At 36.8% G+C, this 12,095-nt stretch overlaps 1 protein-coding gene across 1 annotated transcript in view; it reads left to right on the forward strand.

Moving 5' to 3' along the window:
• The window catches only part of KLF8 (KLF transcription factor 8), an 86,525-nt gene that overhangs the window by 8,367 nt on the left and 66,063 nt on the right, over positions 1 to 12,095 (forward strand). The window lies entirely within an intron of this gene.

Raw genomic sequence — 12,095 nt, forward strand, 5'->3', positions numbered from 1 at the left:
AGCTTTCATTTCTGCCCTTAGAGACTCTGTGTTACCATTAATCGATTTCTCCTTTCTAGCCATTGTCTTCACAATTGCTAGCCTGAATTCCATCCCCGACTTCTTGGTTATATTTGCATCCATTTGTAAGTCTGCGGCATAAGTCATAATCTCTGAGTCTTTCCTATTTTGGGGGTTTCTCCTCCTAGTCATTCTGTTGATGGGTGGTTGAGGGAATGTATAGAGTCCAAATTATTGACCAGAACCCAAGCAAGATGCACCTGTTTTCTAGGGACCTTGGGGTTGCTGGCCTCTTGTTCTCCCAGCCTGTCTTCAGGGGCAGGGGCCTGCCGTGCTGTTACTCAGGCAACTCTTTTTGTGCAGAGTTGCCCTGCCCCCACCCTCCGTGGCGGGTGATGGGCACAGTGGGAACCAGTTTTTTAGGGCTTTTGTTTTCTGGCACTTTCCCTGGCAGATTTCTGCGTTTCTTTCTCCTCCACCATCTTTTTCCTGATTGCAATTATTGATCTAGATGATCATCTAGTACAATTGCCATCTTATTACTAAGTAGAGTGGGAATGAGTAACTGTCGTATCAAGCTCAACTAGTTTACCCAAAGAAACTGTGAGAACTTGTTTGACTTACTTTCTGATGCTCACATAATAATGTTTTCAATTTTTGGATTTTTAAAAGATTTATTTATATATTTATTTGAGAGAGAGAGAAGGGCCAGAGGGAGAGAGAGAGAGAATCTCCAGCAGACTCTCTGCTGAGCTCAGAGCCTGAGGTGGGTCTGGATTCCAGGACCCTGAGATCATGACCTGAGCCAAAACCAAGAATCAGAGACTTAAGTGATGGAGTCACCCAGGTACCCTCAATTTGGATTTTATACCTGAAGTTGGGTTTCTGATGTATATATTATTCCCAACTCAGCTTTATCATCTAGCCTTAGCTTCCTCACCTCTAAAATAATACAGTAATTTGTAATTATAAATAATGTAAGTAAAACTTTGGACCCAGTGCCTGACTTCTAATACATATTTCATAAGTGGAGAGTGTCATCATTTTTGTTACTTTAAGTGATTTATTTTATTTACATGTTGCTTGTGTGTTTGGAGTAGAAGGTAGAGTAGTGGGGCAAGATTCTGGAGTTAAATGTCTGTAACATGCTAGGTGCTTTGTGTAATAAACTAAAAGATGGTATCTTGTACTTCAACTAAATATATGTAATGTGGGCAAACTAAACTCTGGGATTATTAAACATTTTAAATTAAGAAGATATAATGTTACTCTGTAGCCAAATCCAGGTATTTGTTACCAATACAGGTATCAAATCACTAGCATTTTGACCATTTTATTGTATCCTCAAACTCATCATTTCTAAAATAGAATTCATCATCTCTCCTAGACTCTTCCCCCATCCCTCATTCCAAACTTCTTTTCATCTCCCTGGTCATGCAGCTTACCATCGTCATAATCTTAATGAGGTTATTTCAGGTCTGCACTTGTTTTCTCATTGACGAATTGAGGTTACTAGTAGAAACTACCTTATAAGGTTGCAGTAAGGAACAAATATGTTAATTTTATAAAGCACTTAGAAGAATAAATGACAGTGTAGTAAACAGTGGGGGAAATATGGTTGTTGTGGTTCCCATACTCCACGCTCAAAATGCTGGCATCAGCTTTTCCCTCTTCCTCAGTTTTTTATCTACCTTGTTGCCAAGGGCTGTTATTTTTTTTCCCCTTTGTATCTAGCATCAGTTCCTTTCTTTTTATTCTGACACCACCTTAACTTAGTCCAGAAGTACAAACAATTAGCCTACAGACCAAAAACAGCTCACACACATTTTGTTTGCCCTAAATTGTTAAATTTTTTTATTTAAAAATTTATTTTAAATTGGTAATGCATTCCACGTTGCTCAAAAGTCAAAATATACAAAAGGATATACAGTAATGAGTCTCCCTCTTAGTCCTGTCCCCTAGGCACTCATTTTGCCTCACTGGAGGCAACTAAAGTTATGCTTATTAGGGATCCTTCCACAGACATTTTATGCATATCAAAAAATGAGTAAATGCATACATTTTTTCTTCCCCTTCACTTTTAGACTCTCTGTATATTGCTCTACACCTTGCTTTGTCTACTTGAAATATACTTTGGAGACCTTTCCATATCTGATGTAAAGAAATACCTAAATTCTTTTCTGTGACTGCATAGTTTTTCACTGCAGTTGACCCTTGAACAACATGGGTTTGAACTATGTGGGTCCACTTATACTTGGATTTTTTTTTTTTTTATATAAACACAGTACAGTACTACAAATATATTTTTCTCTTCCTTATGATTTTTTTTTTAGAGAGTGAGCGAGCATGCGCACAAGCCCAGGGGTGCAGGCAGAGAGAGAAGGAGAAAAAATCTTAAACTGGCTTCATGCTCAGAGTGGAGCCCCAGGCAGGGCTCAGTCTCATGACCCTGAGATCACCACCTGAGCCAAAATCAAGAGTAGGACCCTCAACTGACTGAGCCATCCAGGTGCCCCCCTCTTTATGATTTTCTTAATACCATTTTCTTTTCTCTAGCTTTATTATAAGAATACAGTATATAATACATATAATATACAAAATATATGTTAATCAACTGTGTATAGTATTGGTTAGGCTTCTGGTCAACAATAGGCTCTTTTTTTTTTTAAGATTTTATTTATTTATTTGACAGAGAGAGATAGCTAGAGCAGGAACACAAGCAGGAGGAGTAGGAGAGGGAGAGGCAGGCTTCCTGCTGAGCAGGGAGCCCAATGTGGGACTCGATCCCAGGACCCCAGGATCATGACCTGAGCCGAAGGCAGACGCTTAACGACTGAGCCACCCAGGTGCCCCAACAATAGGCTCTTAGTAGTTAAGTTATTGGGAGTCAGAAGTTATATGTGGATTTTTGACTGTATAAGGGTCAGCTCCCCTAACTCCATTGTTCAGGGGTCAACTGTATATGGATGAGCCACAGTTTATTAATGTCTTCTATTGAATAGCACTTAGTATATTTCCCAACATTTGCAGTGTTTGTAACAGCAATAAAAAACCTTGTATGTTTATTAGTTTCCTAGGGCTGCTATAACAAAATACCATAGACTAAGAGGATTAAAACAGAAATTTATTTTCTTACAGTTCTGGAGGCTGGAAGTCTGAGATAAAGGTACCAGCATGACCAGGTTCTGGTGAGAACCCTTTTCCTGGCATGTAGAAGGCTGTCTTTGCCTTGTATGCTCATATAACCTCTTCTCTGTGCTCCTGGAGAAAAAGAGTGAGCTCTCTGGTGTCTTTTCTTATAAGGACCCTAATCCCCTTGGATGAAGGCCCTACCCTTATGACCTCATTTAACCTTAATTACTTCCATAAAGGCCCTAAAGTCACATTGGGGTTTAGGGCTTCAACATATGAATTTGGGAGTGGGGGACACAATTCAGTCTTTAGCACCAGTATGTCAGTTTGCCCAGACACATACTTTGAAAAAAATGATTGATTACCAGAATTTCAAAATCATATTTTAATTAAAACTCAGAATTCCAGTTTCTCTTGAATAATCAGAAGATACTGCTCCAGTATTCCCTCTTGTCAACAATTATGTGGAGTTGATGAGCTGCTCCCTCCCTCCCCTTTTGGATAGGACATGTATTCTCAGTTCACCATATTCCCCATCTGGCTTAGGTAACCTTAACCTGCCAGGCTCTTCTAGGTATTGAGTTTGTGACACCTTTGTAAGCTCTTACCATGATAAGAAAAGAATATTCTAATAGCTTCTAGTTATACCTTGATTTTTTCTGCCTTCTATATTCTGTAGACTGCTGACAGGGTATCTTCCTTAAAACACATTTTTAAAAATTATGCCATTATCCTTCGCTTTGCAACATTTACCAGATGCCTACAAAGTTCTAGGCATCATGCTAGAAGCTGTGGTTAGAGTGGTGAATAATTTAGATGGGACCCTTGCCTTCACAGAGTGCATAGTCTACTTACTCTTCTTCTTACTGGATTTCCTTTCTGTCTTTTCTTGACCAATTTTAGATCCTCAAGGCCCATCTCACCACAGGTCATTTCTTTGGATTTTTTTCTTACTATTCCACTTTTAGCTGTCTCCTCTTCTAATTAGTGCTCATAGCCTCAAATCATAATCCAGCACTGCAGCATCTATTGTCTTGTGATGTTTGGTTGCTATTGTTTTATTCTTAGTTTTATCTCACCACATAGACCTGGAATCTGTAATCTCTCTATCTTATTTTCTAACAATGAATCATGGATCACTACATCAAAAACTAATGATGTATTATACGGTGACTAACATAACATAACATAACATAACATAACATAACATAACAACATAACATAACATAACAAAATAAAATAAAATAAAATAAATAAAATAAAATAAAATAAAATAAAAAATAAAATAAAATAATAAAATAAAATATAAAATAAAATAAAATAATAAAATAAAATAAAATAAAAATAAAATAATAAAATAAAATAAAATAATAAAATAAAATAAAATAATAAAATAAAATAAAAATAAATAATAAAATAAAATAAAATAAAAAATAAAAAATAAAAAATAAAATAAAAATAAATAAAATAAAAATTAAATAAAAATTAAATTAAATTTAATTTAAAAAATTAAAATAAAATAAAATAAGAAAAGCATGCACTGTATAAAAGGAGCACCCATTAATCAGCTCTAGCTAATTTTTCTCCATGCTAGTGTAGATTCCATGTTGTAAGATCTCCCAATTTTTTCAGAAAAGCAAAAAATGGATTTAAAAAAAAGAAATCTGCTTTTGAAAGATTATTAGCTAATTTGATTTTAATTTTTCACATCACTGTGAGAATAAGCCAGCATCTACTATGGGCTGCCAATTTTTTCTGTTTGACCTAGACTGCAAGTTCCCTGAGGGTAGAGACTAAGTAGGGACCAGGTGGAAATCTACCATTATCTGCTTTTCCCTCTCAAACACACAGTGTCTACTACAGTGTTGGGTATTTGGTAGATCTGTAAAGACTTGAATATTATCACTAAGTTTCTCTTTAAGTCGACTATAATCTCCAATAATAATATAACACTTCTGCTTTCTCCACATTCCTAATGTGTGCCTTTAAAGATAATTATCAAGACAGTCTTTTCTCTACTTCCTTTTTTCTCAAATGTAACCATGCAAATTCCTTGACCTAGCTCCTTTTTTTTTTTAATTTTAAAAAATTGATCCTTTATCCCTCTAGAGTATCTTTCATTTTTTCTGCATTTCTCTTCCATTTTATCTCCTCTGAATTACAAACTCACAAACAAGGTGCAATATCTTCAGGAAGATCTTCATAATGTTAAGCATATAGTTAACTTTTAATTATTTGGGGCTGATCATCCTAGCTTTTTTGTTTATTTCTGTGCTGTCAGTTATCTTGTTTCATCTTAAATTAGAATAGGAATGTATGATGTGAATCTATTTTCTTGTTTTTTTAAAACTAGTTCTGATAAATGTACATTGTGTAGTTCCTCTAGTTTTTGTAACTATATTCTAGAATCTATATGTAGCCTTGAAAAATAATAAAATTAATATGTAGCCTTGAAAAATAATAATAATCAATATGTAGCCTTGATGATTATTGGTTCCTTTATTAACCTGACCTCTTGTCCTACAAATTGAGATGGCCCAGGACTCTTCTAGAACTTCTTGACTTGGTGCTTCTGAGCCCAGGCAGTGAGTGGAAAGGCCATTCAAGAGATAAAGTCTCTACCTTTAAACACTTGTTGTACTAACCATTGACAAGGACCACTGTATTGTAAATTCTTTTTGGTTGCTGCAGTGGCACCATGTTTAATTTGTTGGAGGAGACTATTACATGAAATAATGGTGTATTTAAGTGAATTGCATGAGATTTTACATGATATTATAGAGCAATGAGCTTATACTATTGTGGCTCTTTGTCCTTTTTCTAAACTGATGACTTAATGCCATGCTGGAGCTCTGTATTCTTAGATGGTTAACATCATGATTAGTGGGAATCCTTTAATACTCTCTGCAAATGTTTAATCATAGAGCTCACTGCTAAGGTATAAAATCACCTCCATTATTATGATCGTCAACATCATCCAACTATTCAAAAGTACAGGATAGTATCAAGTACTATAAGGGGTAAAGAAGCTTTGGTATCAGACATCATCCCTGGATTCAAATCCCAATAATTTACCAGCTATGGGACCTTGGGCTTACTTACTCTCTCTGAGCCTCTATTTCCTCATGTGTATAATGGAATCAACAATAGTACCTACCTCACAGGGATTGTGAAGATTAAATATGTCCTATTGGAAATGCCATAGGAATGAAATAATATGATATCTGGGATTTGCCTAAAAATACCCAGTGAGTTGTGGGGGGAGTGGTGGGGGTACAGATGAAACAAGATTTTCCATCAGCTGAAAATCACTGAAGCTTGTAATAGGCACATGGGGGATCATCTTTATTTTTGTATGCATTTGAAATTATACATAATAAAAAGATTTTTTTAATGCTGTGCGAGTTACACTCAAGTTTACCTAATTTTGTGGAGAACTTAATTGCTTCTCTTGAATTTAATTTCACAGATTAAGCAGAAACTTGGAAAGATATTCTAGATCTTCCTTGTATGTCTTAATCATAAAACTATATATCATACAATATTATAACTGAAGAGACCTGAAAAGGGCTAAGTAGTTTACTCAAAATGACATTGCTAGATAACAGTGGAGCCTGGACTAGAACCTAGGTTCCCCATCTCCTAGTTAAAAGATTTTCCCATTTTTTTCATACTTCTTTCTTTAATTATAGTACTTTTAATATACATTCTGTCAGTTTATTGCATGTAAGATTAATTATTGTTTAAAAATAAATTTACCTTTTAACCAACTGAGCCACCCAGGCGCCCGTTAAAAATAAATTTACCTTTTGATGACAGTACAGGACAAGGAGACTAGTTCTAAAACACTGAGACTGTATTTGTACAATATACTTTTAAAATCATAGTGAGCTACCTGCTGAGATGCCACATGTGGGGGTTCTTTGAATTTTTGTTTTCCAGTGGTTCCTGTGGTGATAGGTGTGACCCTATTTGGGGGAAATGAGGATCTTGCAATCTTCTTTTATTAGGTAGTTTGTTTCCAGCAACCACTTACTCTCCATTATGTGATCTGCTTCAAGCAGGAGCTGGGGGATTTCACTGGCTCTCAGGTCAAAGAGAATTATAGCTTCATTATAGTGCTAGACTGCTATAGTTCAAATCTCAGTTCTGCCATTTACTAGCTGGGTGATTTGGGGATAATCTACTTTATCTCTCTGTGCTTCAGTTTCCCCATTTTAAAAATGAAGAAATAATGTGCCCACTGAGAATTATGAAGATTAAATGAGCTAATACAAGTATTTGTTCTTAGGACAGTATCTGGAACATAGTAAGTACTCAGTGAATGTTGGCAATTTTTGGTCTTTTATCACCATTCTATTGTTAATGTCATACTGCAAAGTAGCCTGAAGGTTTTCCCAGAGGCCCATCCCAAAAGTACTTTCTATTCCCCTGGAAGACACACAATTAAACTGTCTGAAAATATATGTGTATTCTAGTTGTTCTTTAGTTATCTTTTTCTAATATTAAAGATACAAGTAATACTTTTTAAAAATTACTTATAATCTCAAAACTCTAAAATACTGATTTTCAATTTTCAATAGTTCCAGCATTTCTTACAGATCAGAGGTTGAAAGTGAATGATATCTGCTCAAATCTTCCAAAATGATTGGTTTGTTGTCCTTAAACTTCTTTTAGCAGATAGTTGTATTTTTTTTTTAAAAAGAAGATGCTTACCAGATTTATGATATTGGAAAGTAGTGAGGGAGCACTGTAATTTGAGTCAGAGGATAATAATTCCAGTTTTGATTCCATGATTTCTAAACTATATAACCTTGGGCCTCCAAATTCATTATCAGTGAAATGGGAATGATATATGAAAACTATGTCCTTACTGTAAAGCTATGTAGATACAATTGAGGAATTATTATTTGTATTGTCCAAATGCTCTATCTTGTTTAGACACTGGGTACTTTCTTAAGTCTCTTAGGGTCCCCAGTGTTTTGCTTGATTTTGAAGTTGTACATCCCAATGACTCTTCCTTGGTTTCCACCTTAAAGGTTTAACTGCTCACTTTTGTCCCTAGACATTTTCCCTCTCAGGGCTGACCGAAGAGTGAGATATGGTCTATTAGCCAGCCATCTGCTCCTCTACCTTAAACAAACTGTTCACTTTCATAAAACAAACAGATCACTGTGGAAAATGCCACTTTGGTAACAAAATAAACCTGGAAACATGATGAAGATAAAGTAACCAAATCAAATTTCTCTGATCATAGTCCCTGGAATATGGTTTGTGATTTTCTGCATATATGAGACATTGACCCGCTATGGATGAGGCTCAGTCCTCCCTATCTCCTCCTCTATTTCCTTCTCTAGTACTCCCTCAGGGGAAGGACCAAAAAGTCCAGCTTCCAGACACAAATGCTTGAAGAGCCAATCCAGGCAGAAAGATGGTTATTATCTCAAGTAGGTAATTTGTATTTCTAAAGCCCTCCTGACTGTATAATACACATCTCAATGGCCCAGGACATACCTTAAATCCCTTTGGACATTTCCTCACCACTTTCTTCACAGCTTCTGTGCAACTGTCTGGTTCCAGACACAGCAGAAGCTCCAACTCTAGAGAAAAGCAAAAGGTTTAAAAAGTCCTCTCTTTCTCTCTCTCTCTCTCTCTTTTTTTTTTTTAGAAAAACTGAGCTTTCTTTAAGACCATTCTATAGGCCCAAATTTCCTTCAATTTTAAATTTTGGCTGAGTAAATATTAAAACATTTTTTTAAAGGAAGAGTTTACACACCTTTCGGATAGCTTTCTCTATATATACTCCCACTAACATTTAGAATGTTGTCCAGAGTTATCTAAGAGTTACCTATTGGCTATTCCAGTTTGGCTGTTTTTCAAGTGAGAGGATACTAAGCAGAAATGGCTGAGACATTCCTAATTGTCAGCTATCTCCCTTATGTCATTTGACTAAAATATTGGTGGTATGAGTGGGGCAATAAGTATTACCCAGACTCCTTGATTATTGCTATTAAATAATATTGGTATTATCTAATATTATAATATAATTGCTGTTAAATACCCTTCCTTATTCCCACTATCATTCATTCATTGGACATTAATTAGCACATTGGACACTAATAGCACATTATTTAGCAGAGGAGATACTCTGCTAAAAGATACAAAAGAAGGTAGGTAATAGTTACTAGTTAACTACTGGGGGGCTCACCTGATGGTCAGGGAAACAGACAGACAATGCCTCTTTGTGCCAGGAAGTGTTGTAAATACTTGAATGCATATTAACTTGATAAATCCTTATGACAACTCTACAAGCTGGTACTACTATTATTCCCCTTTTGCAGATGGGGAAACAGACAGAGGGAGGTAGAAAAAACTTGTCCAAGTTCTTATTGTTAAGAAGTTACAGAAGCAGGGGGTGCCTGGGTGTCTCAGTCCATTAAGCATGGGACTTGACTCTTGATTTCAGCTCAGGTCATGGTGTCAGGGTTGTGGGATTGAACCCTGCTTGGGGCACCACACTCAGCAGGGAGTCTGCTTGAGATTCTCTCTCTCCATCTCTCTCTGCCCCTCCCCCTGCCTTTCTCTAAAATAAATAAATAAAATCTTTAAAAAAAGAAGTTACAGAGCCAGGATGTGACTGTAGGCACTCACTCTAGAGCCCACACCTTTTTACCATGGCTAGAAGGAGAAGTGACTAGAAGATGATGAAGGGGTACATTTAAAAGATATTTCTGCTGTAGAATTAATTGCAACTGATAACCAGTTGGCTGGAGATGGTGAGAATGAAGTCAAAGGTGACTGACTCTCAGGTTTTTAGACTGATGGTGGTGCTAAAAATTGAGATTGTAAACATAAGATATGGAGAGGTTTGTGAACACATTGTGTAGGAAAGACTTGCTTGATGCCTAGGAGATAACCTACTGGGCTAAGGCTAAAGATTCTGGCCATCAACAATAATAATGGTAGTGATGATAATAATAGCTATTGAGAACTTTTTATATGACAAGAACTGTTTTAAGTGTAATTCAAGGAATCCTCATATTAACCCTATTAAATCAGTACTACCACCACCACCCTGCCTCTGGCAGGTGAAAAGTCTTAGGTTTATAGGGAATAAATATCTTGTCAAAGTCACTCTGCTTCCTCAGCCCTGCTGTCTTATAAGCCATAGAAATTAAAGAAGACCAGATAGGATATGGCTTTTGTAAGATGGTCTGGCTAAAAATGATGACATCTAGTGAAAGGATAGGTGAATGGAAAGAACCAAATTCACTCACTCTCTCCTACAAATGTTTCTGGCAGCAACCAAGCAAATTCTCCTGGTTCCGTGGTGCCCCCCTGTGGACTATATGACAGTCATCTGACCTAACATTCTTTTTCTGCCTTTGCATCCCCTTTTTCCCTCCTTGAAATCAGAACAAGCTGCCCTCTCTGGCACCTCATACTTCACAGTTAATTACACCTCAAACATCTCTTATACACAATGTCTCTAATTTTCTTTCATTCTTTCACTCTTGTCCAATTCCTGTACTTGGGAAAACACACTTCCTCATTCTCCTTTTCTGTCATTCATCAAAAACCTTCAGGTATGTGTTTGAACACCTATCATATGCCAGGTACTATTCTAACCCCTTGAAATACATCAGTGGAAAAAAATATCAAAGATTAAAAACCCTGCCTGCAAAGAGCTTACAGTTTAATGGAAATTGGATTTTTCTGTGTCTGATTTCTGTGCTTATTCCTTAATATGCTTCTTCTTTGGGGCACCTGGGTGGCTCAGTTGGTTAAGCATCTGCCTTCGGCTCAGGTCATGGTCCCAGGGTCCTGGGATCGAGCCCCACATTGGGCTCCCTGCTCAGCGGGAAGCCTGCTTCTCCCTCTCCTGTTCACCCTGCTTGTGCATTCTCTCTGTCAAATAAATAAATAAAAATAAATAAATTAAAAAATATATGCTTCTTCCTCCATCAACCCTGACCTCACCCTCCAAGAGGCTTCAGAGAAGCCTTAGGACTCTGCAGAAAACAGTTTGAAATCTTTTAATTCTAGATGGAGAAGTTGAGGCTTACATGAAAAGGCCTTGACAAAGATTATAGGATATAATCCCTGGGCATCTAGCTCTCAGGTCAGTGCTCTCTGCTACATTTGCTGACTCTATGTCTGGTTGATCCAGATCCCAAACTGATAACAATGTGCCTAGCATAACCTCTGACACACAGTAATTATGCAGTAAATATTTGGTAAATGATGGATGTATATGTGAGCAGTTCTATTCATATACTTGGATGAAAGAAAAGAAAATCCATGTGTTTTGAGATAAAATCAGAGGTATTTTATTTTTTTATTTTATTTTTCCAAATGTTTATTTAAACTATAGTTAGTTAACATGCAGTGCAATATTGGCTCAGGAGTAGAATTCAGTGGTTTATCACTTACATACAACACCCAGTGTTCATCATAACAAGTGCCCTCCTTAATACCCATCACCCATCTAGCCCATCCCCCACCCACCTCCCTCCATCAACCCTCAGTTTGTTCTCTATTATAAAGATTCTCTTATGGTTTGTTTCCCTCTATCTTTTTTTCCCCATCCCATAGGTTCATCTGTTTTGTTTCTTAAATTCCATATATGAGTGAAATCATATGGTATTTGTCTTTCTCTGACTAACTTATTTCTCTTAGCATAATACACTGTAGCTAACTTGGAGCTATTTTTTTTAAAGATTTTATTTATTTGACAGAGAGAGACATAGCGAGAGAGGGAACACAAGCAGGGCGAGTGCGAGAGGGAGAAGCAGGCTTCCCGCTGAGCAGGGAGCCCGATGTGGGGCTTTCCCAGGACCCCAGGATCATGATCCCAGCCGAAGGCAGACGCTTAACAACTGAGCCACCCAGGCGCCCCTAAATTGAAGCTATTTTAATGTGTCAAAATTCTCCAGATTCTTTGGTAGTGGCACAAAAGTTTT

This window comes from Mirounga angustirostris, unplaced genomic scaffold, assembly GCF_029215605.1.
Source record: "Mirounga angustirostris isolate CCGP_5_RB_7025 unplaced genomic scaffold, mMirAng1.0.hap1 SCAF_11, whole genome shotgun sequence".
Lineage (NCBI taxonomy): Eukaryota > Metazoa > Chordata > Mammalia > Carnivora > Phocidae > Mirounga > Mirounga angustirostris.